The 20,681-nt window shown below is 40.4% G+C and overlaps 1 protein-coding gene across 5 annotated transcripts in view; it reads right to left on the reverse strand.

Annotated features, from left to right (window-relative positions):
- PCNX2 (pecanex 2) overlaps positions 1-20,681 on the reverse strand; it is a 316,535-nt gene that overhangs the window by 124,487 nt on the left and 171,367 nt on the right. The window lies entirely within an intron of this gene.

Consider the following 20,681-nt stretch of genomic DNA (forward strand, 5'->3'; position numbering starts at 1 on the left):
GCCCCTCTTTCCATCCACTCATGGCAGGGGAGAAATCTGCTCTCTCCCAGGATGGGGTAATATGGAATGCATACTTGTAGTGCCCGTTGCCCATCTCTGACTATTTTTCTCCGTGAGGATGGGGAGTGGCTGGTCCAATCTGTCAGAGCACCAACTTCCTTAGGCCACAGCGTCAGCGGGAGAGGAAAACTCAACCCTGTGGCAGGGTGGAGCTCTGCTCTGCTTCTGGCTTCTGCGAGGAGAGCACACCTGGTTGGGCCCAGGGCCCGAGGGGAGGCCTAGCTCATTCCCCACTGAATCTCTCTGCTGGTCACCGTGAGGCTGACGTGGACGCCAATCCACCAGCCAACAGCCAGGCGAATGAACCAGATATGCCGGGGACTCAGTTCCCTCCACAGCAAGTCTCAGAGGCCAAACCTCCAAAGGGCAAAGCTGACTCCACTGAGCTTCTGGACTCACATTCCTCCGCCATTCATAATATAAAATTTATACCCCCAATAATCTATAGTAAAAAAACAAGAAAGCCCCATACTTTTTACATTATTTGAATTGCACAAGAATCAACTCAAGAAAGACAAGGGTCACACTCACTGTGTAGAGTGACACAGCAGCGATATGGCCTGTCCCCTCCAGGTGTCTTAACCAGTTTTAGGACACAAATTACCTGCTTCCAACATTTTTCACTAGGATTTTATGTAAAGAGTCTCAGGAAGCAACATAAACACACACGTACTATACACACAGAATCGGAAACTGGTATTTTACTTTCTTGTTTATATGGCTTACATATCTATGCAAGAATGTATTATCATGACCATAAAAACACCAAAGCTATCTTCATTTGATTAAAAGTATGAGGAGAGGTCGGTATTCAGAAATCTTACTCAAAAAGAATTAATTTGAATGAGATAGGAATGGTGAAGATGGGTAGAGTGGGAATACTTCATGACATGGGAAATAATAAGAATAAACATCCCAATGATTAATTTAATAAGTAGAAGAGAGATGCAACGAGAAATTATCAAGATAAAAAAAATTTTTAGCGGTAAATGAAACAGGGAGGAAGACTGGGTATTTACCCATAGAAAATGAAAACATTAATTTGAAAAGATACATGCACCTCTATGTTTATTGCAGCATTATTTACAATAGCTAAATTATGGAAGCAGCCCAAGTGTCCATCAACTGATGAATGCATAAAGAGGAGGTGGTGTGTAGGGGTGTGTGTGTATGTGTATAATATATACATATTAGAATATTACTCAGCCATAAAAAAGAATGAAATCTTGCCATCTGCAACAACATGGATCGATCTAGAGGTTGTAATGCTAAGTGGAATAAATCAGAGAAAGACAAATACCATATGATTTCACTCATATGTGGAATTTAAGAAACAAAATAAACAGAGAGAAAAAAAGAGACAAACAAAAACCAGACACTTAAATACAGAGAATAAACTGATGGTCTCCAGAGGGGAAGTGGGTGAGGGGATGGGTGAAATAGGTGAAGGGGATTAAGAGTCCACTTACCTTGATGAGCACTGAGTAATGTATACAATTGTTGGATCATGGTATTGTACACCTGAGACTAATACAACACTATATGTTAATTATACTTCAATTTAAAAAGTATATATACACAATGGAATATTACTCAGCCATAAAAAAAGAATGACATTTTGCTATTTGTGACAACATGGATGGAGCTTGAGGGCATTATGCTAAGTGAAATAAGTCAGAGAAAGACAAATACCGTATGATTTCACTTGTATGTGAAATACCAAGACAAGTGAACAAAAAACCAGAAATAGACTCTTAAATACAGAGGAAAAAACTGGTAGTTGCCAGAGGGGAGTGGAAGAGGGGCTGGGCAAAATAAGTGAAGGGGATTAAGAGGTACAAACTTCCAGTTATAGAATAGATAAGTTACAGAGATGGAAAGTACAGTATAGGGAATACAGTCAGTAATATTGTAATAACGTGGTATGGTGACAGATGGTGACCACACTTACCATAGTGAACACTGCGTAATATATAGAATTGTCTAAGTTATACACCTGAAACTAATACAACATTGTATGTCAATTATACTTCAGTAATTAAAAAACAGCAAGGATGCTGGGTAGGGATTTAACTTTGGGTATTCTTAATGGTCAATGTGTAGCGTTTTCTGGTGTAGATTTGGAAATGAGTTACTTCATAAGGAATTAAGTTTTTTACTTATAATTAATGAAATCTAGGTATATTATATATTTTACAGATAGATAAAAGGGTTTTCATCTTTTGTGAAAGTATATGACAATTTGGAAACACAAATCTTTACCATCCATCCCCCATTTCCTTTAGGCAAATGACGTTAACCCCTACTTCCTAGAGAAAATTGAGGCTATTAGGCAAGAATTGCCCAATCTTCCCACCCTTCAACGACCTATTTATTTATATTCACATCTGCCTTCTCGGTTCTCCTGAAGCCGAGGTCCCACTGATGCTCTGGGTCTCACTCCTCTTGATATCTGGTTCAGGAGTCACACTCCCCAGAGGAACTCTTTCCTACTGGCAAGTGGCAAGATTCCAGTCTTTGCCAAATTGAAAACTTGCTTTCCACTCTGCACCTCCTTCTTGTGTTCACTCTGCCCTTTTTTGCACAGCTTCTTGGAAAGGCTGTGAATGTCTGACAGTCCCAGGCCCTTGTCTCCTACTTGCTGCTGACACTTCTGCCCCTGGGTGTTTGCAGCTACACCTGCCCAGAAGAGTGTAGGATGCAGCCACCTGTGACTTCCTAAATGACAAATAACTGATCCTTCTTGGTCTATCTTACTGGACCTTTCTAGGCACAAAACATCACTGGTCCTTCCTTCTTTTTAAAACTCTGTCCAGGGGCACCTGGGTGGCTCAGTTGGTTAAGTGTCAACTCTTGGTTTCTGCTCAGGTCATGATCTCAAGGTCATGAGATTGAGCCCTGTGGTCAGGCTCGAGCACAGGCACTGAGCATGGAGCCTGCTTAAGATTCTCTCAGGGTGCCTGGGTGGCTCAGTCGGTTGGGCGTCTGCCTTCAGCTCAAGTCATGATCTCTAGGTCCTGGGATCAAGCCCCAAGTTGGGCTTCCTGCTCAGTAGGGAGTCTGCTTCTCTTTCTCTCTCTCCCTCCCTCTGCCCCTCCCCACCGAGTGTTCTCTCTCAAATAAATAAAATCTTTAAAGAATTCTCTCTCTCCCTCCCACTATACCCCCCCCACTCACTCACACTCTTTCTCTCTAAAAATAAATAAAAAATAAAATAAAATAAAATAAAAAAATAAAATACTCTCTGTCCTTAGCTTCCCCATGCCACCCACTCCTGCTTGCACTTAAACCTTCCACCCAACTCTTTCCATTTTCTCTGCAAGCTCCTCTTCCCTTAGTTGGTCATTTGCTTTCCTTGGACTTCTTTATTATTTTTCTCTTTTTCTTGAGCTGATGCCCTCAACACCCTTAATTTTAATGATTACTCCCATGCTGATGACACTTGGATCTGTAACTCAACCTTCCATCTGTCTCCTGGCCTCCATTTCTCAATACTCAACTGAATAGCTTCATCTGACATCCCTAAGGAATCTTCAAATACATGTCAAAGACTGAACTTGTCAACCTCCATGCACCTGCTCTTCCTGATGCATTCTTTATCTTATTTAATGGCACTTGCATTCACTTTAGTCATGCAGGCAATATACCTTGGAGTCATCCTAAGTCAGTTCTTCTCAATCATAGCTGCACCTTGGAATCACCTGGGAACAAGGCTGAAAGACACTGTCCTAGATCTGCGATGCTCAAACTTCGAAATGCAAATAATTCACTTGCTAAAATGGGTCTGATCCAATGGGTCTGGAGCACAGCCAGACATTCTGCAGCTGTCACTCTGTCCCTCTCTGGAGTCATGATCACCAGTTTCGCACTTACATTCTATACTTAACTGGTTACCTGAATTAGCCCCACTGGAGTTTTGAAGACCTTTTCATTCAGCTTTTTTATATACAGAAACCTGCACAAATCACACATGTTAGAGCTGTGTCCCTAGCACGTGGATGAAGAAATGCTCTTGAAGCTCCCCACCACCTGCTTACGGTCACTGCTCCACACGGTAACCACTTGCCCCAACCCCAAACACCACTGTTTAGTTTGCCTCCTATTCTCTTGTATCTTTGCTCAACAATTTTCGTGAGATTCAGCCACCTTTGTGTGTCTCATTGTCATCCTTTTGGTCTCACTGTGTACTAATCTGGGTGAATATACACAGGTTATTTTTCCAGGCTACTGTTCACGGGCATTCATTTTGTGAATGAACTGTAGAGTGCTGCCACGAACATTCTGTTATATGCCTTCTGATAAACATGTGTACATTTCTGTGGGGTACAGATCTAGGTAGAGAATTGCTAGGTGATTAAGTGTGTGTATAGGAAGCTCTCAGAGATTTTCCACAGTTACAGAGCCAATTTATACTCCCACAAACAGTGCAGAGAGTTCCTTCTGTTTGTTCACATCCTTGCCAAAACATTTTCTCTCTCCTTCACTTTAACCACACTGTGGGTGTAGAGTGGTATCATATTATAGTTTTATTTTGCATTTCCCCGATGACTAATGTGGTTAAATACCTTTTCATATGTTTACTGGCCATTTGGATTAACACTTTTGTGAAGTGGCTCTTCATGTGTATCGCCTGGTTCTCTTTCCTCTTGGATAGGTCTTTTCTTTACTCATTTTTAGGATTATATGTCTTTTCTTTACTGATTTTTAGGAGTTCTTTATATACCTCAAGTATGCGTCTTTTGTCAGATACATGCATCAGAAAGCTCTTCTCTCATTTTATGGGTTACCACTCTTAATAGTACCTTTTGTAGAAAAGAAATACCTTATTTGAATATGCTCCAACTTCTTATTTTGTTTTTCCTTTTGGAGTCTTTTGTGTTCTGTTTAAAAGACAAAGATCATGACCACATTCTCCTACATTTTCCTCTTAGACTTTATTGTTTTACCTTCCACGTTTAGATCGGCAAGGTATCTAGAATTGATTATTGTGTATAATGTAAGATAGGGATTGAGGCCAATTTTCTTCCCTTGTGGCTACCTAAGTGACCACCACTATTTATTGAAAATAATTTCTATTTCCTCCTGCATAGCAGTGAACTACGCTGTTGCACATGCCTTTCTATGTGCTGGATGCCTTCCTGCAATGTCCTGTATTTCCTACTTGAGAAACTCCTAATCTTTTTACGGAACCTGGCATCTGGCCATCTGGAGTTTTCCTTGTCCCCTCCACACCCCCGCCCTTGCCATTATTCCCAGGACAGTCGCTACCAACATTTGCCAGGGCAGCTCATTCCAAGTGTCCATCCCAATAGAAGGGTTTAGTCACTGACAGTGTTTAGAACTGTCAGTACATGGTGAGAGTAAAAAGGAATCCAAATTTTAACTGGCTTTATCATTGTTTTCAAATTCTTGATAAACAATGCACCTCCCCCTTTCTGCCTGCTTCTGGGTGGACCCTGCCATTTGCCCACCCTCAGTGGATCCGCTGCCCCATGTAGCAGGTACCTGTGAGGCATCTGCCAGACACTGAGCTCGGTATACGGTATATATTACCTTTAGTTTTCAGGCTGAATACATTATTACTTTGTGCCATCACTATGCACTGTGAAGTCTGTAATTAGAGTACCTGTCACACTGTGGAGTATTCATTGAAATATTAATCTCCTGACTGGACTGTGGGTTTGTCAAGAGTAGATCTTGTCTTTAGGACTAATCCATGTCTTCATCTGTTGAGTATTTCAAGCCCCTATGGAACGCCTGACCTAGAGTTGGGGTTCAGTAAATGTTCATTTACTAGCTTATCCTTTTTTGTGTCCAGAGGAACTCTGAATAGTTAAACTGAACAAAGAGAGGCTTAAAAAAGCAGCCCGCCCCCACCCCCAGAATTACTTTTTGAATACAAAATGAAAAACTTTCGAACTATAGCATATTAAGCAGTCTTTCCTATTTTTAGTCTCTCATAAAGTACAATCAGTTACATTTAGGTTTCCTTCCAAACAAATTATTTTTTCTTATTTCTCAATTTATATTGAGAAAATATATGTCAGATTGAGGCCGTCACATCAAATGTAACCCAGCTTGCTTATAAAAATACATTTACAGAGTCCTATCAACATTTGTCACCAATTCAGAGAAACATGACAACCTTAGCTAGATTCCTGCAAAAATATGTAAATTAAGGAAATACAAGCCAATCTCATGCTGCAGGGCTTTTAAAAAAACATCTGAATTAAAAGAAACATTTGAGTAGCTCATCACCATAGAATGCCCGGTGCCATTTGGATGGGGGAGTGTGATCCAGGCTTTTAAACGCTTGTCACATTTGCTTTTAGATGATGATATTTTCCAGTGAGTGGAGATAAAGCTGATTTGAGTGCAGGGACACCATCCCATTGCAGTCTTCCCAAGGATTTACTGCAGATAATGATAACCAATATGGGTTTTCCATAAGAATTTTAGTTGATCCTTCCGGGAGACACATAAAGCAATGAATTTCAAAAATATATAGGAATCACTAATAATTCACCATCCATGTCTTTCCAAATATTTGAGAGCAAAAGTACTTATTCAGTGAGATTTAACCCTCTGTGGTATCTGGGAGGGGGCAGGGGGGACATGTGTGAAACTATAGCAAAGACACACTTTGAGGCAGGTAGCTAAGATATTCAAGCTCTAGGAAGTCTTAGATTGTAAGCACTGTTCTGCTGTCTGACTTTGGAAGAGCAAAGTCATAAAAAGGGCATTTAATATGGCCACAATAACATACGTGAACAGCTAAGGCCTTGGATCTTTAAAGGTAATCACTGGTTCTCTAGTTAGAAGCCAACAGATGATAACTACAAAGGAGTTCTATGAAGGATACAAAGAAATTCCAAAGAACTAGAAACCAATTCATTCAGAAGTCACAAAAACTTCTACTATTTTTTTAATAGCTCCCCAAAAAGACTGAGCTGGAAGCCAGGTCACACTGCATTATGCATCTCTAGTTTACAACCTGAGGTGCTGCCAGGGAATTAAGGTGACAAGCGAATGTGATATGGAAGCTCCCACATGCAACCCACTGGTGAATTCTGAATCTCTAGATGAGAGGACAGAGGGTACACTTCACGCTGTCTGCATACACCAGCAAGCTCACGGACACATACTGTATGTTAAGGGAAAATCATTCTAGGTAAAATGCATCCCAAACCACGGCTTCCCTCGCTGATGTTCAGAACAACATCTAGCCAAAGCAGGGGTAGAGAGGGATGTGGAAAGGGGGTTAAAACAAATACATAAGAATGACAGAGTAGAGAGCAAACCCCCAGAGGTCACCACCTCCAAACTTTTGACTTCGGATTCTGCTAATCCTTTATGTTGAAAGAAAATTAATTTCCCTTTAAATTTTACTTACTTCTAAACTCCTTCTAGCAAGTTCGGTAATTCATTCCAATGAAATGTTACAATCTCTAGGGCACCTGGGTGGCTCAGTCAGTTAAGAGTCTGCCTTCGGCTCAGGTCATGATCCCAGGGTCCTGGGATGGAGCCCCATGTTGGGCTCCCTGCTGAGGGGGGACCCTGCTTCTCCCTCTTCCTCTGAGCCTTCCCCCCACCACCACTCGTGCTCTCTCTCTCACACTCACTCTCTCTCTCTCAAATAAATGGATAAATAAATCTTTTTAAAAAGAAATGTTACAATTTCTAGATTGTTTTTGTACTGAATGTTTATGTTTGGAAGTGGAGGGGAAGCAAATAGAAAGATGAATAATAACACAGGAGGAACTAAAACCATAGTATAATTCCAGAATTCTGAATTCTCAAAGACTAAACTCAATCCTTTTTGATGGGGTGACCATGGAAAGCTAATAAAAAGGAAAGCTCACAGAGATAGTAGCATGAGAAACATGTTTCTTAGGGCCCCAAACTGTTTCAGTATTCATACAAAGTCAAGTTAGAAAGAAAATCTTTGCAATGGTATTTTATAACTGTCTTTGTGTAATGCCCTGAATACGCAGAGGCCATAAAAAGACCTTACTTGTCCATTAGTATTTCTCTTTTCCCTGGAATATTAGGCCCGTGAGGAAAAGAATGCAAACTAACTATGCCATTTACAAGTTATATACGACTTATTACAAGTGAGCACTTTAAATTTTCTTAAGGCCGTTTCAGGTTGTGTTTTATTTAGATGCTTATGCGACTAAAATAAGTCCTTCCTCGATAATTAAAAGTGAATCAGAAATCTTCAGGATGTTTTTATCTTTAGGAAGATAATTTTCTCCGATTCAAATCTTGAATTACGATCGAAGCTGCAAGGATACGTGGCCTCCTGCTTTACAGGAACAAGGTGTGTTCCTAAGCATTTCCAGATGTGCGAAGCTCAGTTCATATGGCCCTGTCACCCTGAGGCATCTAAGGTGGAGAAACTCTGCAAAATGGAATTACCACATCCAGGCCGGTGGCACCCCCTTATTATAGGCGATCACTTTTCCCTACAAGTGCTTCTCCCTCCTGTCTTTCTCTCTGGGCCAAATCTCAGTTTGGAAAGTCCTTAGCACTATCATGTACACATGTCAGGGTGCATTCTCCAGAAATAGGCTTCACTTCCAAAACCAATAGCATGAAGAGGGTAAGTAATCATTCTTAAATGTAAAGCAAATCACAATACACTGCTGTTCAAAGCCCTATAATTCTGCTTAGGATAAACCCAAGGTCCCCATGACCTTTCTGTTCCCATTAGCCAACACAGGGTGTGCCCGTGGATTCCTCTCCTGCCTGGGATCCTGGAATCCTCTTCCTCCACTTTGAGGGCTAACCCCCTCTTTCTCCTTCAAGCCTCAAATTAAATGTCACTTCCTCAAAGAACCCTTTCTCTCTCTCTCAGATCTCAATCAGGATCTCTTTATACTCCTTCCCTTCGTTGTCCTTTAAACCCCGTATATGTGCATTTCTCTGTGTGATGAATATCCAGCCCTCTGCTACAGCCAGGGGGCCGGGCCTGTCTTCCTCCATCATTTTCGTCCATAGGAGCCATTCAGTAGATTCAGGCAATGTACTGATTAATTGATTAATAGCTCAATGAACTAAAGCAGACACCCAGTGGGACAGAGGGTGAGAAGCTGGGGCTCCCGTGGTGTGGCACTCCCTGCCTTGCAGGGCTTCAAGGTTTACTGCTGGCCACAGTGCATTTCCCTTCCAGAAGGTTCAGCCTAGGGTGAGGCCATGGCGGCCACACTCCTCAGCGCGTCCCCAGCATTTGGCACCGTCCCTGGCACGTGATGGGTTCTATCATTATTTTTGAACCAATCAATACCTATTATCAGGTTAGTCAAACCTCTCAGAGAAATACAAGGTAGTGAAGAGCAACATTCAGGCATCAGAATATTAAAATTTACATGTTTCAAGGAATACAATTTTTAGTTGTTTCTTTAGTGGTTTTTTGACTCTGGGACATGCTAGGAAAATTATTTTTCTCTTCCCAACCAAGATTATATAACTTGACCTATATTTTCTTACAGCTGCTATTCTGGTTCTTTCTTTCTTCTTTTCCTCCTTTTAAAAAATGTTTTAAATCTTTAATCCATCTGGAATTTCATTTGATAGGAAGTCTAACTCGATTTTTAAAAATGTTTAGCTCATTTCCCCAAAACTTCCTACTGATTTTTTTCATCAATTCAATGGGAATAAAAATGCATCCTTCACATCTCCTCAAAGGGATAGAGAAGCTCTCGGGAGAATCAGTGCGATAATGTGCTTTCTCCTCTTGACAGAAAGGTCCTCTGCTAATATAAAACCATAGTATTTAAAACTAAAAACACTATTGAAATCTTTTTTTTTAAAGATTTTATTTATTTATTTGAGAGAGAGAATGAGAGAGAGAGCACATGAGACGGGGGAGGGTCAGAGGGAGAAGCAGACTCCCTGCCGAGCAGGGAGCCCGATGCAGGACTCGATCCCGGGACTCCAGGATCATGACCTGAGCCGAAGGCAGTCGCTTAACCAACTGAGCCACCCAGGCGCTCACTACTGATATCTTTTATTACTTTTTCACATGAAGAAGTTTAGGTCAAAAATTTTCACGTGAAAAGCGTTCAGAGCAGTTTTCAAACGTTCTTCCTATGAGCACAGGAAGGGAGACACTTGTCATTAGAACAGCCGTCCTGCCAAGAGCAAGGATTCTGTGCTTACTAATTCTTGCATTCTCAACACCGAGCACAGCACCTAGTACGTAGCAGGTACTCAAAGAATGTCTAATTTACAAAATCAGGTTTTCTCTCCCAAGTGAAGTGTGATGTGTGTGTTACTTAAATTATAAGATCACTCTAAAACACTGCTTCTGTTTCTCCACTGGCGTCTCCATATATTTGCTATCACAGGGTGCTCTGGGGCTTCAGCTCCTTCAGACCAGACCCCAGTGGATGTACATCAGGGAGACTGGGTCAGCCACTTGTCACGGTGGCCTCACCCATGGTAGCTGAGAGCCGACATCATTCCTCCAGATGGCCAGCCCATGGGGCCAACAGTGCCCAAAGAAGCTGCATTCCATCCTGCATAAATCATATGCATATTTAGATTTCCCGATTGTTAGTGTTTCTACACCTCTCCAATTACTGGCCGGCCGTTCATTTGACTTCCACGTTGTTGGAGATGTATCGGCGGTCTGGGAGAATCCCACCGGGTCCTTGGGTAAACACCCTGTGGCTTGCTGGAGAGCTGAGGTTGGCAGCTGACCACTGAGCTCTGTCCCCAGACCTTCTCCTGCCTGATGCTGGCCAGCACTGGCCTGTGCTGAGTCTCCAGGCCTCCTTCAGCCTCGCTCCCCTTTGAGCAAAGGTAACTGGGTTCCACTTTCCGTGTTTGCTGCTGCAGGTGTGAGCCTGGTTCCACTCCAGTCCCCTGCAGCCACCCCCAGCCTTGTGGAGACTGACACAGAAAGCTAAGGACCCCAGCTGACTAGAAGGAGGCCAGCCAGAGAGGGAGAGTACAGAGGAGCAGTGCCTGGCAGGGAGGGAAAGAAAAGGAGAGAAAGAGAGGGTGCGTGAAAGGAATAACAACAGAGGGAATTATTAATCAGGCAGGCTTCCGCCCAACAGACTACTTTTTGACACATCAGCTCTGAGCCGCTTTTTTGGCACCTGGCATGAGCTTTCCTATGGAAGTGTCATAGCACGGAAGACTGTTACTCAGCTAACACTCGTTCAGTTCACGCTTCAAACTATTTTAGTTGCTTTGAACTAAAGAGACTTTGCAGGGTTTTCCAGGTCTGTAACTACCCCCTGATGTTAGCATCTTTTTATGTGGGGAAGGAAAGGGAAGGTAAGGAATATATTCTTCTTCCCAGAACCATGGCGTCTCCTCGTCACACTCGCATAGAGATCGGCCCAAAGACCCCAGCAGGGCCTTTATGTTTTGAAATCAAACAATGCCTGTCATGCCATTTTTACATAGATTATTGGGTTTGATTTAATCACCATAGAAATTCTGTGAAGGAGGTCATTCAAGTGGTACTATCACCTGTTGACCCAAAATGTCAAAACCATAGAACATAAACATCTGGATTATAAAGGGCCGCCAACCACCTAGGACAATGGATGAAATGAGGCACAAAGCAAGGTGCAAAATGAGTGAACTTCAGAACTCTGGGGAAGAGGAAGTGTAGTAGGCACTTACTGAATACATTCTTGATTAATTTCATGCCCCAACAAATCTTCCTTGTAGGAACCCCCAATTATAAATGACAGAATTGAATCATGACGGTTAAGCAGAATTAATATGTGACATAGCCAAAATCTGAGGCCATTCTCTGAGCCATGGCACTTTAATTCCCTCCTTAGCTTTCCAAAAGCTTCCTGCAGGGGAAAATCCGGTCACCTACAAAGGACCAGGGGGTCAGGAAGGCATCAGACTTCTCAACGGCAGCAGTGGAAGCTGGAAGATGATGGGACATTACCTTAGAATTCTTACGGAAGTGTTTACATCCTCAATTGCTACACAATACAAACTATCCAGTAAGTGCAAAGTGGAATGGAAATCCTTTGAGATATGCAAAGTCTCAGAAAATTTCCTTCCCGTGCACCCTTTCCCCTGGAGTGACTGGAGGGGGTGCTTCATTCACAAAGAGAGAGTAAATACAGAACAATCGGAGCAGGTTCCAGGAGGGAGTCTGGGGAGGATGGAATTCATAGATAATCTGACAGGTTTGCCTGTATGGAAAATTGAACTGAGAGATATTTCCCATAGCTATTGGAAAGGCTAGCAAATCAAGAACAGATATCTGAGCAAGAAAGGAAAGTGTTATACTACTGGACTAGAAGTGAGCAACAATTAGACTTAATAGAAAAAAAAAGTCCTGAGTATTTGTTCCAAAAAATATTAAAACTATACTGTGAGGAAGGAGACAGGGAAAATGTTAATGTGCAAGGGAAGATAAGAGAGGAATCCTTCTCTTTCATTACAGGAAGTCAGTAGATAGGCAAATCTGAAATATCAAGAGACAGCAGAACAAGCAGATCACATAGAAGAATTATGGTAAATACCAGAAGAAATATCTAAAGAGCGGAAAGACATTTTTTATGGACAGGCAGAGTCAGACACGGTTGGAGGGGGTGCGAGTTAGCAAGAGTCTGCTGCTTGTCATTACAACTTGTTGTATTTGATTTTTAATCTATGTATCACTTTGATATAAATGAAAAATACATTGGAAAAAGCAACATCTCTCAGAACCACGTCTCTGACATGTAGAAACCAGTCTATCCAGAAATCAACAGGCAAGATTTGCCAACACGCAAAGGAAATCACATTTAAGAATGACAAAATCAGGACTCATTTGTGACTTAGTTTCGTGATAGTGATTTTTTAAGTTACAATTTCGATGAGATTCTCAATTGGTATTTTTTATAATTTCTATAATCTTTTATCCATGTATTGTAGTACATCCAAAAATTATAGCTTAAGCTTTTTCAGCAACCATTTATTTTTTTTTTTTTTGCAGAGGAATGAGCCTGTTTGTATATATTTTATCACACACATATACCCTTGAGTCCTTCAAACCAGCCTTAACCTTACAAGGCTTTTTTTGCCCACGTCAGCCTATAGGAAAGTCTTCTCCCAGGGAATTTACAAAGCACTGATCATTCACCTGTTCATTCAACCAATATCACTTAACACCTACTGTACACCAGACATTAATTCAACATTTAGTCCTAAAATTCATACATTTTCCATTTTATATGCATATCCACCCAGTTGGAACAACTTAACCACTGAACATAAAATTAATTATAACCTTTTCACTTAGGGTCTGGGCCTTCTACTTCTTTGCATTTCCTGCAAGGCTGAACATAATGCTGGCCCCACATGGCTGTGTGTGCAGCAGTCATGGCTCCCCCATTTGGGGACAGCCAAAGGCTTGCTTAATACGTCAGAAACTCTTTGATAACAGAAACCACATCTTAGTCATCCTAACTCAGTGGTTCACAGGCTTCATAACATGTAGGAACCCAGTAATCCTTTTTTTTTAATTTTTAAAGATTTTGTTTATTTATTTGAGAGAGAGAGAGAGCACAAGTGCAGTGAGGGTCAGAGAGAGAAGCAGACTCCCCGCTGAGCAGGGAGCTCAATGCGGGACTCGACCCCGGGACTCTGGGATCATGACCTGAGCCGAAGGCAGACACCTAACGACTGAGCCACCCAGGCGCCCAAGTAATTCTTTTTTTTAATGAATAGGAAATTCAAAAGCATTTTCTAAATGAATAAATAACAAGTGAATGTCAATAATGGAATTATTCTTTATCTCAATCTCTTTTAACCCCATTAAAAGCCCCTTTGATGGTAAGAATAAAGCCATCAAATCAGAGCACTTCAACTTTTCTTAAATTCCTAAGAGCCAAGAATAATAATATGGAAATTTCTTCTCAGAGGACCATGTGAAAATATGACCCAATTCCATGAGTCCTTTTCAAAATGACATCATTCCTTTTGAAAGTTCTTAGATAAAACAAATTTTCTTTTGGGGAGGGGTGCTGTTTTAGTTTTTATTTTAATTCCAGTTAACATAGAGTGTTATATTAATTTCAGGTGTACAATATAGTAATTCAACACTTCATACACCCCCCTGTGCTCATCACAACAAATGCCCTCCTTAATCCCCATCACCTGTTTCACCCATCCTCCTGCCCACTTTCCCTGTGGTAGCCATCAGTTTGTTCTCCATAATTAAGAGTCTGTTGCTTGATTTGTCTCTTTCTCTCTGTTTTTCCCCTTTGCTCATTTGTTTTGTTTCCTAAATTCCACATATGAGTAAAATCATATGGTATTTGTCTTTCTCTGACTGACTTATTTCACTTAGCATTATACTCTCTAGATCCATCCATGTCATCGCAAATGGCAAGATTTCATTCTTTTTTATGGCTGAATAATATTCCATTATATGTATATATCACATCTTCTTTACCCATTCATCAATCAATGGACACAAAGGTTGCTTCCATAATTTGGCTACTGTAAATAATGCTGCTATAAACATAGGGGTGCGTGTATCCCTTTGAATTAGTGTTTTTGTATTCTTTGGGTAAATACCTAGTAGTGAGATAGCTGGATCATAGGGTAGCTCTATTTTTAACTTTTTGAGGAATCTCCATACTGTTTTCCACAGTGGCTGCACCAGCTTGCATTCCCACCAATAGTGCATGAGGGTTCCCCTTTCTCCACATCCTCATCAACACTTGTTGTTTCTTGTGTGTTGATTTTAACCATTCTGACCGGTGTCAGATGATATCTCATTGTAGTTTTGTTTTGCATTTCCCTGATGATGAGTGACATTGAGCATCTTTTCATGTGTCTGTTGGCCATTTGGATGTCTTCCCTGAGAAATGTCTGTTCATGTTTTCTGTCTATTTTTTTATTGCATTATTCATTTTTTGGGTGTTGAGTTTTGTAAGTTCTTTATATATTTTGGATACTAACCCTTTATCAGATATGTCATGTGCAAATATCTTTTCCCATTCCGTAGACTGCCTTTTAGTTTTGTTGACTGTTTCCTTCATTGTGCAGAAGCTTTTTATTTTGATGTAGTCCCAATAATTTATTTTTGCTTTTGTTTCTCTTACCTAGAGAACCTACCTATCTAGAAAAAAGTTGCTATGACAGATGTCAAAGAGGTTATTGCCTGTCTTCTCTTCTGGCATTTTTATGATTTCGGGTCACATATGTAAGTCTTCAATCCATTTTGAATTTATTTTTGTGAATGGTATAAGAAAGTGGCCCAGTTTCTTTCTTTTGCATGTTGCTGTCAAGTTTTCCCAACACCATTTGTTGAAGAGATGGTCTTTTTTCCCATTGGATATTCTTTCCTGTTTTGCTGAAGATTAATTGTGGGTTTATTTCTGGGTTTTCTATTCTGTTCTATTGATCTGTGTGTCTGTTTTTGTGACAGCACCATACTGTTTTGATCACTACAGCTTTGTAATATAACTTGAAGTCCAGACTTGTGATGCCTCCGGCTTTGCTTTTCTTTTTCTTCTTTTTTTTTTTTTTAAGATTTTATTTATTTATTTGACAGAGAGAGACACAGCAAGAGAAGGAACACAAGCAGGGGGAGTGGGAGAGGGAGAAGCAGGCTTCCAGCAGAGCAGGGAGCCTAATGCGGGGCTCGATCCCAGGACCCTAGGATCATGACCTGAGCCGAAGGCAGACGCTTAATGACTGAGCCACCCAGGCGCCCCTGCTTTTCTTTTTCAAGGTTGCTTTGGTTATTCAAGGTCTTTTGTGGTTCCATACAAATTTTAGGATTGGAGGTGCCTAGGTGGCTCAGTTGGTTAAGTATCCAACTCTTGGTTTCCACTCAGGTCATGGTCTTGTAGTTGTGGGATCGAGCCCCTCATCTGGCTCGGAGTCTGCTTCAGATTCTCTCTCCCTGTCCCTTTCCCTTCCCCTCTGCCCCTCCCCCAGCTTGCTCATGCTTTGTCTCTCTCTCTCAAATAAATAAATAAAATTTAAAAAAAATTTTTAGGATTGTTTGTTACAATTCTTGAAAAATGCTGGTGCTATTTTGATAGGGATTGCATTAAATGTGTAGAATGCTTTGTGTAGTATAAACATTTTAATAATATTTGTTCCTCCAATCCATGAGCATGGAACGTCTTTCCATTTCTTTCTGTCCTCTTGAATTTCTTTCATCAGTGTTATATAGCTTTCAGAGCATTGGTCTTTCACCTGTTTGATTAGGTTTATTTCTAGGTATCTTTTTACTTTTGGTGCAATTGTAAATGGGATTTTTTTTTTTTTTTTAGTTTCTCTTTCTGCTGCTTCATTATTAGTGTATAGAAATGCAACAAATTTCTGTACACTGATTTTGTATAATTGCAACTTTACTGAATTAGTTTATCAGTTCTAGCAGTTTTTTGGTGGAGTCTTTCCAGTTTTATGTATATAGCATCATGTCATCTGCAGAGTGAAAGTTATACTTCTTCCTTACCGATTTAGGTGCCTTTTATTTCTTTGTATCTGATTGCTGTGGCTAGGACTTCCAGTACTATGTTAAATAAAAGTGGTGAGAGTGGACATCCTTGTCTTGTTCCTGACCTTAGGGGAAAAACTGTCAGTTCCATTAAGGATGATATTAGCTGCGGATTTTTCATAGATGGTCTTTATTATCTTGAGCTATGTTCCCTCTAAACTTACTTCATTGAGGATTTTTGTGATGCATGGATGTTGTACTTTGTCAAATGCTTTTTCTGCATCTATTGAAATGATCGTATGGTTCTTATCCTTTCTCTTATTCATGTGATGTATCACATTGATTAATTTGTAAATATTGAACCACCCTGGAATAAATCCCACTTAACCATGGTGAATGATTTTTTAAAATGTATTGTTGAATTTGGTTTGCTAGTATTTTGTTGAGCATTTTTACATCTATGTTCATCAGGGATACTGGCCTGTAGTTCTCTTTTTTAGTGGTGTCTTTATCTGATTTGGTATCAAGGCAATGCTGGCCTCATAGAATGAATTTGGAAGTTTTCCTTTCTTTTCTATTTTTAGAAATAGTTTAAAAAGAATGGTTATTAACTCTTCTTTAAATGTTTGGTAGAATTTGCCTGTGAAGCCATCTGGTGCTGGACTTTTGTTTGTTGGGAGTTTTTTGATTACTGATTTGATTTCTTTGCTTATCAGTCTGTTCAAATTCTATTTCTTCCTGTTTCAATTTTGGTAGGTTATATGTTTGTAGGAATTTATTTATTTCTTCTAGGTTGTCCATTTTGTTGGCATATACTTTTTCATAATAGTCTCTTATAATTATTTGTATTTCTGTGGTGTTGTTTGTTATTACTCCTCTCTCATTTGTGATTTTGAGTCCTTTCTCTTTTTTTTTTCTCTTAAGTCTGGCTAGAGGTTTATAAATTTCATTGATTTTTTCAAAGAACCAGCTCTTGATTTCATTGATCTGTTCTATTGTTTCTTTAGTTTCTATAGCATTTATTTCTGCTCTATTCTTTATTATTTCCTTCCGTCTGCTGGTTTTAGGTTTTGTTTGTTGTCCTTTTTCTAGCCACTTCAGGTGTAAGGTTAGATTGTTTATTTGAGATTTTTTTGCTTTCTAAGGTAGGCCTGTATTGCTATAAACTTCCCTCTTAGAACTGCTTTTGCTGCATGCTAGAGGTTTTGGACCACAAATTGTGTTTTCATTTTCATTTGTTTCCATGTACTTTTTAATTTCCTCTTTTTTTTAAAAAAAAGATTTTATTTATTTATTTGAGAGAGAGAGAGCACATGAGAGGGGGGAGGGTCAGAGGGAGAAGCAGACCCCCTGCTGAGCAAGGAGCCCGATATGGGACTCGATCCTGGGACTCCAGGATCATAACCCGAGCCTAAGGCAGTCGCTCAACCAACTGAGCCACCCAGGCGCCCTAATTTCTTCTTTGATTTGGCTGGCCCATTCATTGTTTAGTAGCATGTTATTTAACCTCCATGCATTTGTGGTCTTTCCAGATTTTTTCTCGTGGTTGTCTTCTAGTTTCATAATGTTGTGGTCAGAAAAGATGCATGGTATGACTTCAATCTTCTTGAATTTGTTGAGGCTAGTTTTGTGGGCTAATATGTGATCAATTCTGAAGAATGTTCCATGTGCACTTGAAAAGAATGTGTATTCTGCTATTTTAGGATGGAATGTTCTGAATATATTCATCTGGTTCAGTGTGTCATTCAAAGCCATTGTTTCCTTGTTGATGTTCTGTTTAGATGATCTGTCCATGGATATAAGTAGGTTGTTAATGTCCCCTACTATTATTGTGTTATTGCTGATTAATTCCTTTATGTTTGTTAACCATTTTATGTATTTGGGTGCTCCTAGGTTGGGTGCATAAATATTTACAATTGTTAGACCTTCTTGTTGGATTGCCCCCTTTTTTATTATATAGTGCCCCTCTTTGTCTCTTGTTAGTCTTTGTCTTAAAGTCTATTTTGCCCAATAGAAGTACTGCCACCCCAGCTTTCTTTTGATATCCACGTACATGGTAGATGTTTCTCCAAGCCCTCACTTTCAATCTGAAAGGTGTCTTTAGGTCTAAAATGAGTCTCTTGCAGGCAAATTATAGATGAGTCTTGTTTTTTGTTTTTGTTTTTAAATCCATTCTGTCACCCTATGTCTTTTGATTAGAGCATTTAGTCCATTTACATTCAAAGTCATTATTGATAGATGTGTATTTATTACCATTAGCTAAAACAAATTTTCAAACAGATTCAACTTCTTACTCCTTTACAACAGAAGCTGATCAATGAAGTCATTTGTCTGGAATTACCATCACAATTCAGGATCATAGATTTGTTTTATTTTCTAAAACTCCAGGTGCTCCTTTAAACATTTGGTCTTGAAAGTTCCATACTTGACTAATATGGTGCCATCTGTAGTGCTGTCTACTCTGTTATCTTGTTATTTTCAGCATGAATCACTTAGATTGAACAACTTCACATCCCATTAATATGTCAGTTATAGCCACATCACCATATGTCTGCTGAACTGTATTATGAGTGATAGAATTTCATTCTTTTAGCTCAAATATTGGTGAAACATCTTGTTGGGGCTAGGATGGGATAAAGTTTACTTATATTGGTCTCCAACGTAAAGAACTGAATTGGCTAAAAAATACATGTTTCAATTTCCAGTCTTCAATTTGAGTTGTAGTCTGAATTTTATATCAAACTTTATTTCGTATCTCCATGTAATTTTATATGCCAAGTAAAATTATATATCAGAGGTATGCAGAGAAGAAAGTAAACCGAAAGAAAGTATATACACCAAGTTTAAATTTGTTCTAGCAAATAGAAAGCAGATGATATTTAAATGAAGTGCCATTCAGTAAACACACTTCTGTGCCCAGCACCACAGTAAGCAGTGAAGGACCAGCACAAGCAAACAGACATGTTGCTCACACTCACTTGAGAGAATATGATGGAAAGGGAGGTTCAGGGGAGCAGCGGGGAGGTTAGTCTGATCCAGGTGGTCAGGGAAGGACTTCTGGAGGGACTGATTTTTTAAACAGAGACCTGAAGGATGAATCATCTGGCCTGAGTCTAGTGATGCTTGAGAAAAAGTATCACAGGCAAAGGGAACAGCAAAGAGAGAACAGTCAGAGAATGGAGTATATTGGAGAAACCACAAGAATGACCAGAATTCACTGTGGTGAGTCTGTTTCAACCCGGGGATTAAAGTTTTGTAGAGTTGGCCTTCAACTATGGCATGTTGGACTCTACAGGGCCTACTGCAGTGATGGGGCCCTTCTGGGTAACAATGACTGTGGCACCATGCTGTCTAAGAGCCGCATCCAGACTACACCCGAGTGGCCCGCTAGCCCAATAGCAGAGCGAGTGGCAGAAAGAGCACTGGACTGGAGGAAGATACCCTGGGTTCTGCTCACTCACTGGCCACAGACTTGCTGGGACTGAAGTTATGTGCCTTGACTTCTGTAGGCTTCTGTTTCCTCCTACGTGAAGGGTGGGATGGCATTCTATAAACTCTAAGACAGGGACGGCACATATGCCTCATCTCACATGCCAATTCAATGTCTGCCCTGGGCCCAGTTTTCGGATTGTTCCCAGTTAGCAATGTCTGCCATGGGATTAGGGCATTCTCCTGCTATGCCACAGACCCACTCGCCCTGCTCTGCTCTCTCTTCTTTTCCAGTTATAATATTCTTTGATCCTATGAGAAAGGAGATTTGAGCACAGTTTCACGTTAAAAAGTATACGATTGGTCTGAATTTCCTGTGTGTGTTTTCTTGGGAGTAAAAGAAATAAAGAGTGAACTATCTAGAAGGCGGAAGGCCAGGAAGAGGAGGAAGGAAACTCAGGACCAGATGATACTGAAATGAGTAATGGCTTTTCAATGAGTTCATACCAACATATTTTAAATATTTGGATTCTCCTTCTAATGCACACAATTTTGAAATGCAATCTGTTCTTCGTTATATGCCTAATTTGTCAAATCTATTACTCTTGGCTAGATTTCAAGTGGCTTATGAACAGCTAATGCAGGTAAGGGAGAAACACCCACAGAGTCTGGGCTTGAGCCCGTGCTAACAGGCGAGAGCTCCCAGCCCAGTGTATGGGATGGAGACCCAGCACCGCCTGGTCACTCGTCCCTCAAAGAG

The sequence above is a fragment of the Leptonychotes weddellii genome, chromosome 6, assembly GCF_054177405.1.
Source record: "Leptonychotes weddellii isolate Sample4059 chromosome 6, ASM5417740v2, whole genome shotgun sequence".
Classification (NCBI taxonomy): domain Eukaryota; kingdom Metazoa; phylum Chordata; class Mammalia; order Carnivora; family Phocidae; genus Leptonychotes; species Leptonychotes weddellii.